At 33.4% G+C, this 16,801-nt stretch overlaps 2 long non-coding RNA genes across 2 annotated transcripts; both read left to right on the top strand.

Annotated features, from left to right (window-relative positions):
- The first annotated feature begins 1,093 nt into the window (after positions 1–1,093).
- On the top strand, positions 1,094–3,636 carry LOC141711030 (uncharacterized). Its single transcript, XR_012571190.1, has 4 exons — positions 1,094–1,176; positions 1,261–1,415; positions 1,494–1,853; positions 2,370–3,636. It is a non-coding gene; the product is annotated as an uncharacterized LOC141711030 (long non-coding RNA).
- A 161-nt stretch (positions 3,637–3,797) lies between these two features.
- Positions 3,798–5,022, top strand: LOC141711031 (uncharacterized). Its single transcript, XR_012571191.1, has 3 exons — positions 3,798–3,984; positions 4,075–4,246; positions 4,644–5,022. It is a non-coding gene; the product is annotated as an uncharacterized LOC141711031 (long non-coding RNA).
- Positions 5,023–16,801: the final 11,779 nt, after the last annotated feature.

Raw genomic sequence — 16,801 nt, 5'->3', positions numbered from 1 at the left:
TCACTCTCTACCCTCTCTCTCTCTCACTCTCCACTCTATCTGTCTCTCTCTCACTCACTCCGTCACCGTCCCTCTCTTCCTCCCTCTTCAAACTTTAACCCTAATTTTACTACACAAATCTCTCTCACCCGCTCCCTCTCTCTCCCCCCCCTCCTGCTCTCTCTCACACCTCGCTCTCTCCCTCGAGCTTTAACAAAAACCCCCTTTCTAAGAAGATATGAACCCTAATTGGAATTAAGTACAAACTGAGCAAGATTATTTCAACCTATCTTAAGATTCTTGGTTAGCTTTCAATTAGTAAGATTATGTACTATTTTTTCATATTTTCTTTAGTTTTTTTTCATATTTTAAGATTCTTTTGTTTGGGTTTTCATATTTTACTTTTGGATTCTACAGATATGAAGTATATAGAGTTGCGGAAGCTGCTGCGAAGATTGATGCTGATGACTTGGATGCATTTCTCGCTGATATTTTCGTGAGTTTGTTTGCTCGGTTTTGTAATTTTGAATTTTTTGAATTTTGATGAATTAATGTTTGATTGTTTGATTATCTCGATTAAGCGATATATTTGGATTATAGTGAATGTGTATGTGTTTTTGGTTTTGATTAATTGATAACAAAATATTGTTGTGATGTGAATTTATTGATATTTTAAACAAATAAATATTTGAAAGATGTAATTTTTATTGATTTTATGGAGCTGAGTTCCAGGTTCTGAATTACTTGGCTTGCCAGCCTGTTCAAGCTATTATATTTTTATATACTATATTTGTGGTCAATTTTTCTACTAGGGAAGCATGTGTTTACCTGTGGTCAATTTATCTACTATGGATAATTAGGATTTGACAATTATAACTGAAGTTTGATCATCACTGTATATGTTACTTGAAACTTCTTGATTAGTTAGAACTGTGGAAGCATGTATTTACTTGTGTGAATATGTATCATGATTAGTTCTGATATTGGTATGAAGACTAAAGTAAATTACATTGGCTCTCATTTTTCTTAATCGTAAGTATTATGAACCTTTTAAATTTATTATCCTGTTTACTTACTTTGAGAGGTTGTGTGATGCTAATCTATATTGCGTAGCTATTGGGAAGCCTCAAGCTGTTATACCTGAAGAAGGTTATAAAGGCAGAACTAAGGAGAGTAGTGAGCAGGGGTCGTCCAAAGGTTGACTAAATTCTCTATGTTTCATTTTCTTATTTCCATCTAATTAAAATTCTTTGTATCCCAACACACATTGTTGCCCTGCAGATAGAAATGATCGTACGAAAAGACATTCACCTCATTCATCCACAACAAAACATAATGCAGTGGGCAACCACAACACGAGAAAAGGAATGGTTCTACCTTTTGAACCACACTCAGTAACATTTGATGACATTACGTACTCGGTTAACATGCCTCAGGTAGATTAGAAGTATATAGTGGTGTACTAGCTATGGTTAACTTTAAGATCTTATATTTTCCTCTTTGACAAAATGTAGCCACTGAAAGAATAAGGTATAACTGAGGAAAAGTTGATGCTTCTGAAAGGTGTGAGTGGGGGTTTCAAGCCAGGTGTTCTCACTACTTTAATGGGTGTTAGTGGTGCTGGAAAAATAACTTTGATGGATGTATTGTATTGGTTGGTAGAAAAAATGGTGGATATATTGACGGTCATATTACAATCTCCGGGTATCCAAAAAACCAAGAAAGTTTTGTTCGGATATCTGGATATTGTGAACATAATGATATTCATTCACCTCATGTTATTTTATACGAGTCATTGATCTACTCAGCATGGCTACGACTGCCTTCAGATGTCATTTGATCTACTCAGTAAATGACATTCTAGTTTATGTAAGGTATGTGTACCGTCATGGCCCAAGGCGAGTCATTTGTGACTCGATCTCTTGGAGATTTAGTCAGAAGCATATCTGATAGTGTCTCTAAGCTAGCTAGAGTTACCCTTGCCTATCATGAACTTTACACAGTTCTAGATATTATTACAGAACTAGAATAGGAATGGCGTTAAATGAGGTAAATCTAATGAAATAATTTTACCTGATTTTTTGTTTGAGAACTCGTACCTCTATAAATTTATTATGGAAAGTGCATTTCGAGAACACAATCATACTATATTCTAGCATAAGATAATTATCTATATGGAGGAATTTAGAATTTTTTTAATAGAAGGGTAAAACGTTGTACTGTTTTTTGTATGCATTGAATAACAGAGTAACAGTGTCTTAATTTTTTATTGGTATTTTAAATGTATTTGTTATATATGTAAATGTGATTAGAACTGTGAAGCTTTCAATGAATTACCTTTCATTATTCCAATATTAACATGAATTACTGTCTATTGTCTTTACAACCAGGATATCGGGATGGCATCATTCAGTGTTTCATCAAGAGAGACAAAGCTAATTTGACCTACCGTCTGTTCCTTTCTCTAAGTCCTGATAAGTGTGTTTCAAGATTATATACAGGTTACTAATTATATGATATTTTCAAGTTTCTTGCATGTGGTCCCGCCCATATTTAAAAGAATCTTTTTATGCTCTAGCACAATCAACTTACAAGTGTGTATGTGGTACTATAATTTTAACAATGCAATCTATTATGTTTCCGTCTTTCTGATATGGCCGTATTGTCTTGAATAGATTCAGTGTTTTCATTGTCCGTATGGCCTCAACCTTGTTTTGCATGTCCACTTGTATCAATTGAATTCACAATTTAGACCAAAAAACCTCTTTAATGATTTGTTTTACAAGAAGTGTGACCTGATTTATTTTAATCTTTTTGAATGCCCACCCCTATTTTCGACAGAAATTTGATTTAAGCTATTGACCTTGTATTTGGTTACCTTCTTTCTTATCATTTTTTTGGTGATTATATAGTATTGTTTTACTGAAAGAAGGACCAATTCTCATCCTAAAAAGAGATGATGGAACAAAGAAGACACTTTTAAAGCTATCCATGAGTTTTATTATCTGTTTTAATAATTCAAATATATAAGATAATAAACCACGAAGTAAATTGAGTTCATATGAAAAAGCAGCCCACAAACTAATCTGAGAAGTAGGAAAATTATGCATAGTCATAATCTCATATACCACCTCGGACCAATCTATTAACTGATATATCCGGGGGTTAAAAAATTTCTTACTTCAGCAAGATTCTGTAGTTTTAAGAACATAGGTGAAGATGGTGGATATGTGGTGGTTAGTATTTTTGGTGCATGTTTGAGTTTGACCCAGTTCTTTCGAAATTTACTAATACATATATCACTGTCTATTTGCATCCAAGTACATGCTCCCTGTACTATAGTCTATGACTCACTGTCCTTGTGTTTATCAACTAAGAAATTGTAAGCACTTTGCCTACGTTAATATATATCAGTGACTTATGCTTATGCTACTAGTAAGATAACTTGGCTTGCCCTAGAAAATGACAAGAATAAATATAGTTAAATTGATTAAATTAATGATGACTGATTTAACATTTTAAGGCCATATATATTAAGTTTACTAGAAGGATCAGAGAGGGATATAATCCAGCCACTTGGGCGTTGGAAGTTACAAGTTCTAAGCAAAAGATGATTCTTGGGGTTGATTTTACTGAAGTTTATAGGAATTCAGATCTGTACAGGTGAATTAAATCTATTCGAGCTAAGCTACTTAATTTTTTTACATAATTGTTTTGTTTTTCTTTATCTCACAGCTTCACAGATAATTTTAACTTAATTTAAATTAAACTATACAGAAGAAACAAAGCTTTGATACAAGAATTAAGTACCCCTCGGCCAGGGTCAAGGGATCTATCCTTCTACACTAAATACGCTCAATCATTCCTTAGCCAGTTTGTGACATGCCTGTGGAAACAGAGAGCATCATACTGGTGAAATCCTCCCTACACTGCAACCGGATTTTTCTTTACTACAGTTATCGCTTTATTGTTTGGCACAATGTTCTGGGATCTTGGCACCAAGAGGTAATATGCCTTTGATTACTACCTTAATTATCCGATGTTCAATAATAAGTAATTTCTTATACTATCCATGTATCTTACCATATTATGCAGGACAATTCGACAGGATCTCTTCAATTCAATGAGATCTATGGATTCTGCAATAATCTTTATTGGGGTCCAAAATGCCTCATCTGTGCAACCGGTGGTGGCTGTTGAAAGAACAGTGCTTTACTGAGAGAGAGCTGCTGGAATGTACTCATCCCTGGAATATACATTAACTCAGGTAAAAGACTGGATTTATATTTTTAAAATTCAAGAATCATTTGGCCTCCCGATAGTTACAAAGGAGTCTTGTTTTCCTTTTAATATATTAAGCACTTAAACCATAAATTGATATAATTTTTTTGTTAATCTGAGCATCATCATTCTACTTTCTTTAGGTGGTGGTAGAAATACCATGCATTTTCATGCAAACAGTCGTATATGGTGTTATAGTATACTCAATGATTGGATATGAATGGACTGCTGCAAAATTATTTTGGTACTTGTTCTTTACAGTACTAGCTATGATACCAGCGAATGGTGCATAGAAATTTACTAAAGAGAGTATTGATCTATTTTTTTCTTTGTATTTATGCTGACTTTACCAACTACAAATGATTGATGACTTGATAAATTAGTGAGTAGCTGTCTAACAGAGTGACTTGGTGATGGAAGTCAAACAGCGGGACAAGGCATGTAGCATAAAGTGAGTAGCTGTCCTAATTATTGTGAGAGTCTGTCAATGTGTTGCTGCTCTATCCACATGTACTTATGTTGCATCTCGTGGAAGGGTTCAAAGAGTGAGGAGGCATGATCCTTAATCAAAAAACAAAGGCAGAAGTAGGTTGGCTCAGTGTCATGTTTTATATGACTGGATGAATTAGTGGATAATAGATTTGTGTAGATATTGTTGTAGTTTCAGTATTGAATGGTTAAATTATGTAATTAGTTTCGATATTGGATGGTTAATTTGGAATATTTAGTAAGTTTTGATATTGGATGAATTAGACAATGTAGTTGGCCAATTGAATGCATGTTTGGTTTTGGTATATTGATTTTTGTATACTGGTTAATTGGACAATGTTTGACAATGTAGTTGGCCAATTGAATGCATGTTTGGTCTTAAGAACATGATTCATATACTAATCAAACCTAACAAATAACTGATGTTCTATGGAGGTTTGACATCAGCTTATTACATAGTAACTGATGTCTCTTATGAACAAAATATCAGTTTAGTTTAAGATGACTGATGTTAAATAACATTTTTAACAACAGTTCAAAAGTTATGTTTAATACAAGCTTACATAACTGGTGTCTAATATTATAATTTATATCAGTTCATAAAATAACCGATGTTAAAAGTACTTATTTACAACACCCTAATTTTCATAAACGTTGTCTTTGTCTTTTTTTTGTGTATCACATGCTTAAATTGATAGAAATTAAAAGATAAACTATTATTGAACTCGTGATCATGTGTTAAAATCTAATATATATTAGAAAAATACATCATTTTTCTAAGTTAGAACTGTTGTATACTGGTATTTTAGACATCGGTCTAAAACCGATGTCTAAAACTCTGGACCTTTCTTTACACATGCAAAGACATCGCTTTTAAAAACTTTTAACATCGGTTTATAACCGATGTCTTTTGATCTATTTCTTGTAGTGATTTGCTCAAGAGATCACCAATAATAATCAAGAATAAGATCAAAAAGGTACTTGCTTAATTAAGAGTAATTGCAGCGAAATATAAAATATTTAACTATTTTGAAATTAGAATAGGGAAGAAATATTTGCAGTATATCACAAGAAAGTTGAGGAATACTTGCCTCAGTTGATCCACTTTTTAACTTTCAATCATCATTCTTTGTTCACCTCTACTCGGTATTCACTCGTCTCATTCCCACGCATAATCAGGCTCTACTTTTATTATCCTGTCCAGCTTTGAATACCTTGAACTATGTGCATCTATCATAAGAGGTGCTATTTCAATTAACCGACAATATATAATTGTCTATCGTACGCTTATCCTTATCGTCTACCCACTTGATAATAATAGATAAGGATCATATTTTAATCAGATAACGTTTAAAAGACAGGTTAACTCGTAATTCACATAACATGTATACACAAGGCACATAATCATGTTATTAATATAACACATAGTCATACAATTCATGTAACACATAAGTTGGATAGACAAAAGATAGATCTCGATACTTTTAGAATTGAAATCGGGTCAAAAAGGGTATTTATCAATCAATAGTTGAATCAGAACGATTTGCAAAACAAATGATCTTTTGATACCAAAGAATTTAGGTTTTGAGAGTATTTTTATTGGAAGCGGAAGATTTTTTTGAGTCTAGAGGCGTTCGTTTTGTATTAAACGGACGAACGATCTATTTATTACGAATAAAATAAGAATAAAATAATTAGTAATAATATTAATTAAATTTTAAATACTTAAATATGTTTTTATATGCTTAAAAATAATTTTTAGGAATTATTTAAATTAATTATGAATAATTATATTTTATTTAACTATTTATAAATAAAATTAATTGATTAAATGAATTAATCAATTAATTAAATCATAAATAATGAATTAAAATAAATTATAAATAATTAAATCAAATTTAGATTATTATTATTATGTTAGGTCACACAACACTGTAGAAGGGAGTTGAATACAGTGTAGAATACAATTAAATCGATTTCGAACACAAGTAACAGTAAATAGATATATTCGATATAATAAACTCTGTTACAATGAAACTGTTCTCTCTCAGTGATGAACAAATATCACGAGAGCTGTGACGCCCTCCAAACCCGGGTCAGAAGTTTGGGGTCCACAACACATACACAAAATATAAACCTGTATATAAAATATTATTTGCAAGGACCCTGCTTTACTTAACCACGGATCGCAACAGGTTAAAATATGAAAACAAGCCACAACCTTAACTTTTATTACAACGTACCAAATCCCACTAATTTAATTTACAACTGATATGAAATTATTCTTACAACCTTACTATCTCACTACTGCATTAAGCTCCTGCTAGCTCGATCAATCATAATCTGGAATCCTAGCTCGAACATTGAACTGGGAAACCTCGCTATCAACCGTATCCTTCTTAACTGTAGAATACATAAAAGGATTCGCAAGAGTGAGCTAACTAGCTCAGCAAGTCATATTATCAATAACTGAGGTTAAACAATAATAAACGAAGTGATTCAAAGGAATCAAGTTTCCTGTTAAACAGTCAATAGAATTGGATATTCATTTTAAGTTTTTAAAACCAAGGTTAGGCTGCTGATCAGCAACGCACTAACCCCGAGCAAAGCACACAGCACTGCTCTAACTACTGGATCCAAGGCACACGTTGGCCTAACTTGACCATCGATATGGTCTGACCACGAATCTGGTCCACACAAAGAAAACTATCCAATTCTAAAGCATTTCAATATGATAACAATAGAGTTCAATAAAACCAGATCATAATCAATAGCCATAAAACATTTGTAAAAGAGCATGGTAAAAATTCATAGTTACCAAAAAGGGTATGCCAAAATACATAAAAGAAGTGGCCTCCAGCCGGTAGGATAATCGGATATTAAATGAATAGTGTTTTTATAAGGTTTTAGTACTTTGATATCACAAGGTATGGTTGAGTATAAAAGTTTCTGTATGTGTAAACAATTCTGTTCCAGTGTTTGGTATATATGATGGATATATATTTATGGAGTAGTATCTTATTTGTGTGGTTTAGTATCTGGTAAATCAACAAGAAATGGTTTACAAAGAATAAGGCTTACGGCTCAAAGATCAAATGCTGTAGCTCAGGTTCAAGGCTGAAGGATTCAAAATGTGTACAGTATAAAACAGAACTATTTTGGGTATTAACAATATGTCACAAGAGAATTTAGAAATATTTGCATTGTATTTTGAGAAAGGTTTAGAAATACTTGCCTTATCATAATCGATTTCAACTTCACTTGTACTTGTCTAATGACCCCATTCAACAATCACACGTCTGCTTCTCCTATGTCTCGCTTCTATCCTCTGATCACTTGTTGTATTTTTTACATGTAAATTCTATTTCTGATCACCTGCTTCTCTTTCTTACACCTTTCTTACTCTGCTAGGCATAATAAGTATCTATTAATATTTAACTCATACCATTTTATTCGACATACACTTCTATCTACCCTTCGTTTTATCCAAATCCGATTAACAGATTAAAAGTTACGCTATAAACAAGTAATCACCGAACATATAGACCGACAGTAAACCAACAAGTCACATATAACACATAACACGTCAAATAATCAATGACATCTCATTTATAAAGAAGTCTCAGATCATAAACAGGCTTTCGGGTATTTAAAATGATTTTTAAAACATTTTTCGGAATTAAAACGGGTCGTTGGATCAATTTCAGAGTAATAAACAAGGTTCGGTTGGCCAATTCTGGCTTCGAAATAATTTTATAATAATTATCGAGCCTTGGAACTAATTTAAAATAATATTTTAAAGCTCGAAACTATTTTTCAGAATTTTTAAATCATTTTTAAATAAATAACTCTAATTAAATAATTAATTAAAATCAATTAATAATTAATTAAACCAATTAATCAATTAATTTTCGAATTAATTGACTAATTAAACAATTAAAAATTAACTGAAATTAATTAAATAATTAATTCAGATTTATTTTTGGATAAAAAATAATTTTTGGAATTAAAATAATCATTATTGGAATTTTTTTGGAAATTAAAAACAATTTTTAAAAATTTAATAAAACAGAAATACTATTTTTACAAGTTTTGTAAACAGAAATCTTATTTTTAAAATTTATAAATATACCGGGACTAAACTGTAAGGTTGATCAAACTACAGGGGTCAAACTGCAGTTTGACCACCTTCTTCACCATGACGCCGGCGTCGCCATTGCCGGCGACGTCAAGCTTTCCGGCGAACAGATTTCGAGCCCAGAAACACAAAAGGACGATGTGGATTTGTAGATTACGATACCAGGATTCGAGATATACAGCTGATGTCAACAAACAAACATGCAATAATCCGGAAATTGCAATTGAAATCCCCGACGTCGCCGCCGATTCAAAAATCCGGCGAAAACTTTGAAACAACAATACAATCACCACAGTCATCGTCGATTAACAAGGGTTACGTGAATCGATTCTAAATTCCAAGGGGAACAAAACCCACTAACTTTCAACGTCTGTTAATCCCTAAATAAGAAACCCCTAAAAATTAATCAAGAACATTCATATGAACATAAACCCTAATTTTGAATCTCAATAATCAAACCCTAATTTAAACATGTTATTGAACTCCAAATTTGAAGTATAATATATGAAAACGAATGGCACAACATGCTCTACATCATGAAATCATCAAATCACATAAACCATATCAAAATCAAAAATTCATATATAAACCCTAAATTAATTCGAATTTAATTAAATAAATAAGAAATTACCCTTAAAATCTGCAGTGAAACGGATGAAAGATTTGGATTCTAGATTTCAATAGCTTCGTTTTGAGTATATGCACGCCAAAATCAGATATCGATAACACCTCCGAATTTGTGTTTGATTACGAAGAACAAATTAGAATTAAAGTATTTTCTCTGTAAAAATTCTGTAAATACTGTTTGCAAATGATTTCTGGTACAAAATAAAATACGGTAGAGGCTATTTATAATTACGGAAAATTAGTATCCCGTTGGATCATTCCGGATATAAAACGGTACGTTTATTTATAAAAGGTGATCCAAACGGTATCAGTTTTCGTGATAATTATCCAAATCAGTACAATTTGTACTGCGGTCTTGGTCTCAGCGCCTGGTTACACGTATTACGAAGTGATAATTGTAATAGTTTAATAAAAAGCTCCCGTTTATCGAAAATACGAGTTTTATTGATTTACCGAAACGAATATTGTATCGAAAATGTTGCGCCGGGACCCGCGCAGGACAAACCGTACGCCGGATTGAAAAAGTCAAAACATGGAATATGCTCGGAATATTACAATTAGGTTAGGAAGGAGTTCTCGGAAGAGTTTCGGGTTCCAAAAACGTAACAACGGATGACGTCGGTTGATTCCCGCTTTTATAAAATAGATTTTAAATATCCGGAAAAAGATTTTATAAAATCCATATGATTCTTATAAAATCATAAATCAACATAAAAATAATTAGGAAGGTATGACAATTATTTATATTTTATTTTGGACATATAAAAATTGAAATACTCAATTAATAATATTTTTAAACATCCAAACACATTTAACACTTAACAAATAATTCACAAAATAGATACTGAACATACATAATAATTATTTATTAGCAAAAATAATTACACGATATATTCCGGATATTACATCCTTCCCCCCTTAAAAGGATTCTGTCCTCAGAATCTCCTAAGAAAACAAATGAGGACACTTTGCTCTCATATCACTTTCTAACTCCCAGGTTGACTCTTCAACCTTTGGGTTTCTCCATAATACTCTTACTAACTTTACCACTTTATTTCTTAATACTTTCTCTCTTTCCTCTAGAATCTCTATCGGACTCTCTGCATATGACAAATCTGCCTGAAGCTCTATCGGCTCATATTCTATTACATACTTGAAGTCTGGATTATGCTTCTTAAGCATCGATACATGAAAAATATTATGAATATGCTCCATGTGCGGAGGTAACGTTAACTCGAAAGCTATTTTGCCAACGTGCTTTAAAATTTTAAAAGGTCCGACATATCTTAGGCTCGGTTTTTCTTTCTTTCCAAACCTCGTTAATCCCTTCCACGGCGATACTTTCAGTAGTACTAAGCTTCCTTCTTCAAATTTCATGTCTTTCCTTGATTGATATGTTTATTTCCTTTGACGGTCTGGTACGGCTATCAATCTCACCTGGATAACTTCGACAACTTTCTTTGTCTGCTGTGCTAATTCAGGTCCAAGTATTTTGCGCTCTACTACTCCGTCTTAATACACTAGAGATCCGTATTGACGATCATAAAGGGCTTCTTAGGGTGACATCCCGAAACTAGCGTGATAACTGTTGTTGCAAGCAATTCTATCAGAGGTAAATGCTCGCCCCAAATTTTCTTTGAAATCAATAGCACAAACACGTAATAAGTCTTATATTGTCTGGATTTTTTTTTTTCACTTTGGTCATCCGTCTGTGGGTGATAATCTGTACTCATATTCAATCTTGTTCCTAAACATTCTTGAAAACTCTTCCAAAATCTCGAATTAAATCTTGGATCTCGATCAGATATGATACACAAAGGGATTTCATGACGAACTAGACTTTCCTTCAGGCATCTATGGATCAACTTATCGAGTGAAAATCTTTCGTTTATAGGCAGAAAATGAGTTGACTTAGTAAATCTATCCACTATAAGCCAAATGGCATCATGATTAGTTTTTATGCTTGGTAACCACACCTATGAAATCCATGGTGATATGCTCCCACTTCCACTCTGGAACTTTCAATGACTGTAGCAATCCACTTGATCTCTGATGCTCTACTTTAACTCTGTTGACATATATAACATCTGCTAATTCATTCTGCAATTCCCCGCTTCATATCTAACCACCTATAATTTCCTTTAAATCTCTATACATCTTGGTACTCCCTGAATGGATTGAATACTTCGAATTATGAGCTGCCTGTAAAATTTCATCCTTCAGTTCCATCACTGGTGGAATCCAAATTCTAGAAGAAAACCTAAGAATACCTTGATCGTCCTTTTTGCATGCACTATTCTTCCCATACTAAATGATTTATATCCTGATCTACTACCTCTTCCTAACACTTCTTTATCTTTTCTAACAATCCCGACTGAAAAGTTATACTTATACATTCTTACTCCTTTTTGGATCATGCACTCTGACTTCCAATTCCAACTTCTAAAATTCCATAGATAATTCTTCTGGTACAGTCTTTATGTTCATTCTCTCTCCTTCTTGCTCATCTCTTGCCACTACATTTGCTTTTCCTCGAGAGTTCATACTTCAACTCTTATGGTCCGTATATATTTCACATCTTTCTCTATACTTATAATATTTCCCAATCTTTCAAACGAATATTATTGTTGCTTTTAATTCCCAGTTATGAGTAGGGTACTTCTGTTCATAAGGTTTCGGTTGTCTGGATGCATATGCAATAACTTTATTATTTTGCGTCAACACACATCCTATTCCCTTACGAGAAGTATCACTATAAGCTACCAAATCTCCCTAATACTTTCAAAGTGATAAAATAAGTGTTATAATTATTCTTTCATTTAACTTCGCAAAACTTTCCCCACCCTTCTCCATTTCACATAACCTTCTTGCTTTTCTTGGTTAGCTTTATCCAAAATATTGCAATTTTTAAGAAATCTTGTACAATTTCTGATAATAACTGGTCCACGATAAAACTTCTTACTTTTGTTGGTGCTTCTGGTCCTTTTTTTTTCATTCATACTATCTTTAAACTTCTCTGCTGAATTCCCTTTTTTGTCTCCTCCTTACTGACTGTCTATACTAAAAATTACACTTCCGGGCATTAAAGTTTTCACCTGGTAACCTTTTTTTTATACCGCTTCTTTCTTCTTTAACTCCTCAGCTATCATTGTATAGGTTGCATGATTGTTCTTATGTAACACAAGTACAGTCTTATCTAGATTCCTTCATCAAGATTCTACTTGTCAAATTTAAATATCACTGGTATATCAGTTTATTCCACTAGCATTTCTAGAATTTTGTAACAACAGTACTGAGTTCTGAAAATTATCTTTAATATAGTCCATACGTTCAAGCTTCACTTGGTAATATGCCCAGTCTTAAGTCAATCTTATAAAAATATCTTGCTCCATTCAAATCATTGGTTTGAGGTAACATATATCTGTTCTTGAGAGTAATTTTTTTTTTTTTTTGAGCTTTCGCTAACACATAATCTCACACTTCCATCTTTCTTATTAACACATTGTGCCGGTGCACTTTAGGGGGTACGCTAGATCCAGTTACTTTTTCTTCTAATCATCTCATACTTTTGCTCTGGCAACTTCTTCATATGATATGGTGCTATTCTGTGCGGGGCTTTGGACACTGGTTTCATTTCAGGTGCTAAATCAATTATTAACACATTTTCTTTTTCTAAAGGAAATATATCTTGAGACTGTAAAATCTTCAAGTTCGGTTCGCTCCGGACTCTTAGTTATAATCGTCATAACACTTATATTTTAGTCACTGTAATCTTAAATCGTTCTTAACAAGTTCTTTACTTTCCCTTGTCCTTTAAACTTCTTTATATTCTCATTTGGCGTCTTCAAAATTATCTTCTATCATGACGGTCTACCTGGGCATCACACTTGAATAGTTAATCCATTCCCTAAAATAATGTCAAATTTTCTTATCTCAAAAGATATCAATTCTTCACAACTTATTTCCAGAAATATCGATTCCGTCATTGGTACTTACTTATTCAATAATTGCACGTTCTTAACTTGCTAGTCCTTTAGTCATAAACTTATTGATTCAACAGGATAATTCATCTTATCAATAAAACCTTGGGAGATATATGATCAAATTGCTCGCACATCTTTCAATACTTTAACGCATAAGGTATCCGCAATAATCTTCCACGTCATCACATCCATATTCTAAATAACATATCACAAATTCTCGTTCTTGGAGATGTATCCCTTATTGAAGTAGATTCCCTTGACTCGTAACGCATTCGTGGCTAGGGCCAGTGATTTGCAATTCTCACCATATGCCCTTGCTTCCTATCCATGTATGAAAGGTAGATGAGACTTTGCCCGCTGGGTGTATAATATGTTGACTTTTGTTGGAAAAGCTCTCACAAGGAACAATGGTACAACGAAACAACTAGAAGGATTCACAATTTTAATAAATTTAGAGTTGAAAAGAAAGAAGAAATAATGATTTGAATATGAATGAGACAACCACATAGTACTTAAGATGGCCAGTCTTTCATACCGTATGGCATGCAGCACATGATTAGGTGACGTCCCACCCGACTCTTCGTCATTCCGACAAAGTGTCTTATCATAACACTGTTTGTCTCAATCAGAAAACAAAACTCAAGGGGAACAATTAAGTTTGAAAGGAATGCAAAATCCTCCTTTTTGATATCATTAGAAAGAATTTATTAAGAAAAGGAGTTCAGACATTTTAGGAATTAAAAAGGAATATACGCTGTAATGTTGAGGACGAGGATGATACCATTGGTCATCATCCACATTTCACTTGTATTCATCTTTCGAGCTTGCTCAATCATTTCCCAATTGTATCATATAACAACTTTAGAAGTATGCTAAAATGCCTTCGCAACTAAGTATTATGGTAGATTCTTACTTGTAACGTCGCAACTACACATGTAATACTTTAACAATTCGATCGAAATGGCATTCTTATCAAATAACCTTGAGTTTCCTCTTTTTAATTTAGAATAACCATGAATCATTCAACGTAGCGATCATTTTGTTAAGCAATATTCTTCCTTTAGAAAAGTCTGGAAATTTTTCCAATCTTCTTTGGTCATGCTCAGGCTTCCGTTTAATCAATGAATTCTTCGAACTCTAATAATCCCAGTAATTCGATGAATAGTTACTCCATATGCTGGTTCTGTTGTTAATCCTATCAGACAATACTTGCACCCACTTCTTCATAATCGCAGGTTACCTCGTTCTTTAAATTAACAATACTGAGTCTGAAACAACATCCTTCCAGATAATCCGGGTCTTTTAACAAACAAGAAACTCAAGTAGTAATTTTGACAACCAAGGTTTAAAACTTATTTTATTCAAAAAGGCTTTTAGAAATTTTGTAAGGAAAATCTTTTTCGAAAACTTGTTAAAAATTTTGAAAATTTTGAAAATCACACCTCTGGTTGTCCTCACTATATGGGTTGGTTGTTGTCCTTCTTATGACCAAATACCAAGTTAAAGAATGATCACTCAAAGGTCCATTCACTTCCATTTATCTCCTCTCCTTCATTGGGGTCTATTACTTTTCGTAATCAATTAAAACTTCCGCTGTCGTTGCACGTTATCTTATTTGTAGCTTCACATTAAGGCTCCCATACCTGGTAGTACTCCCGCTAACCACTCTGTAATCATTAGGTGGAACAGACTATCCAATAGTCAACAAGTCAGCTAATGTCACATCATCTTGTTTAAATATATATCACATCATTACAACATCATTAATTTCAAGAAATCTTCAGATCCCTAATCTCCTCTAACTTTCTTTCTTCAACACTTATCTACTCCATTTCACAAGCTAGTCATGAGTGGCCTAATTACTAACAACTTCTTGTAACCTGATAACAGCTATCCTCTGAAACACTTAAATCTTCTTTCTAAACTCCTTCTCACCTCAATTTGTATCTCAATACTTACCATTTACTACAGCTATCGTGTCCCTTCTCGCAAATGCTGTTGTTTCATTGGAAAGGTTTTTTTTTTTTAACCGAGGATATAAAATATGGTGTTTAGTAAACATGAAAAGATACATCCATATTTGAATGTTCAAAAGAACAAGAAGAAGCAAATGAAGATTCTTGAATAGGTAGTCTCATATCAAAAGATGATAGAATAGCGTTGAATAACTTGGAGAGGCGCAACTGTCATAACAGAAGGTAATACCGCTATTACTGATGGAAGAACAAGGCGCAAATCGAATATGGGAGAAGATGATGATCCTTAAACGGAAAGCTCCCACCGATTAGTTGATGTAGGGAAATCAGGATCTGCCATTGCCGTTGCCTAGATATCACGTCGCTAGTTAAGAATCCCGAATCACAACATGAACCATGCCGGAGACCTACTATACAGTCGCACTCAACCTCACGATGACTTATCTTTCTATTTCCTATTCCTAATCCTAACCCTCTACCCAATGCCGACTATCTAGGCTTGTTTCAGTGACTTATAACCTGTAGCTCTGAATACCAACCTGTGACGCCCTCCAAACCCGGGTCAGAAGTTTGGGGTCCACAACACATACACAAAATATAAACCTGTATATAAAATATTATTTGCAAGGACCCTGCTTTACTTAACCACGGATCGCAACAGGTTAAAATATGAAAACAAGCCACAACCTTAACTTTTATTACAACGTACCAAATCCCACTAATTTAATTTACAACTGATATGAAAATTATTCTTACAACCTTACTATCTCACTACTGCATTAAGCTCCTGCTAGCTCGATCAATCATAATCTGGAATCCTAGCTCGAACATTGAACTGGGAAACCTCGCTATCAACCGTATCCTTCTTAACTGTAGAATACATAAAAGGCATTCGCAAGAGTGAGCTAACTAGCTCAGCAAGTCATATTATCAATAACTGATGTTACACAATAATAAACGAAGTGATTCAAAGGAATCAAGTTTCCTGTTAAACAGTCAATAGAATTGGATATTCATTTTAAGTTTTTAAAACCAAGGTTAGGCTGCTGATCAGTCACGCACTAACCCCGAGCAAAGCACACAACACTGCTCTAACTACTGGATCCAAGGCACACGTTGGCCTAACTTGACCATCGATATGGTCAGACCACGAATCTGGTCCACACAAAGAAAACTATCCAATTCTAAAGCATTTCAATATGATAACAATAAAGTTCAATAAAACCAGATCATAATCAATAGCCATAAAACATTTGTAAAAGAGCATGGTAAAAATTTATAGTTACCAAAAAGGGTATGCCAAAATACATAAAAGAAGTGGCCTCCAG

The sequence above is a fragment of the Apium graveolens genome, chromosome 3 (genome assembly GCF_009905375.1).
Source record: "Apium graveolens cultivar Ventura chromosome 3, ASM990537v1, whole genome shotgun sequence".
NCBI lineage: Eukaryota > Viridiplantae > Streptophyta > Magnoliopsida > Apiales > Apiaceae > Apium > Apium graveolens.
This window is presented reverse-complemented; position numbering and strand designations above follow the sequence as displayed.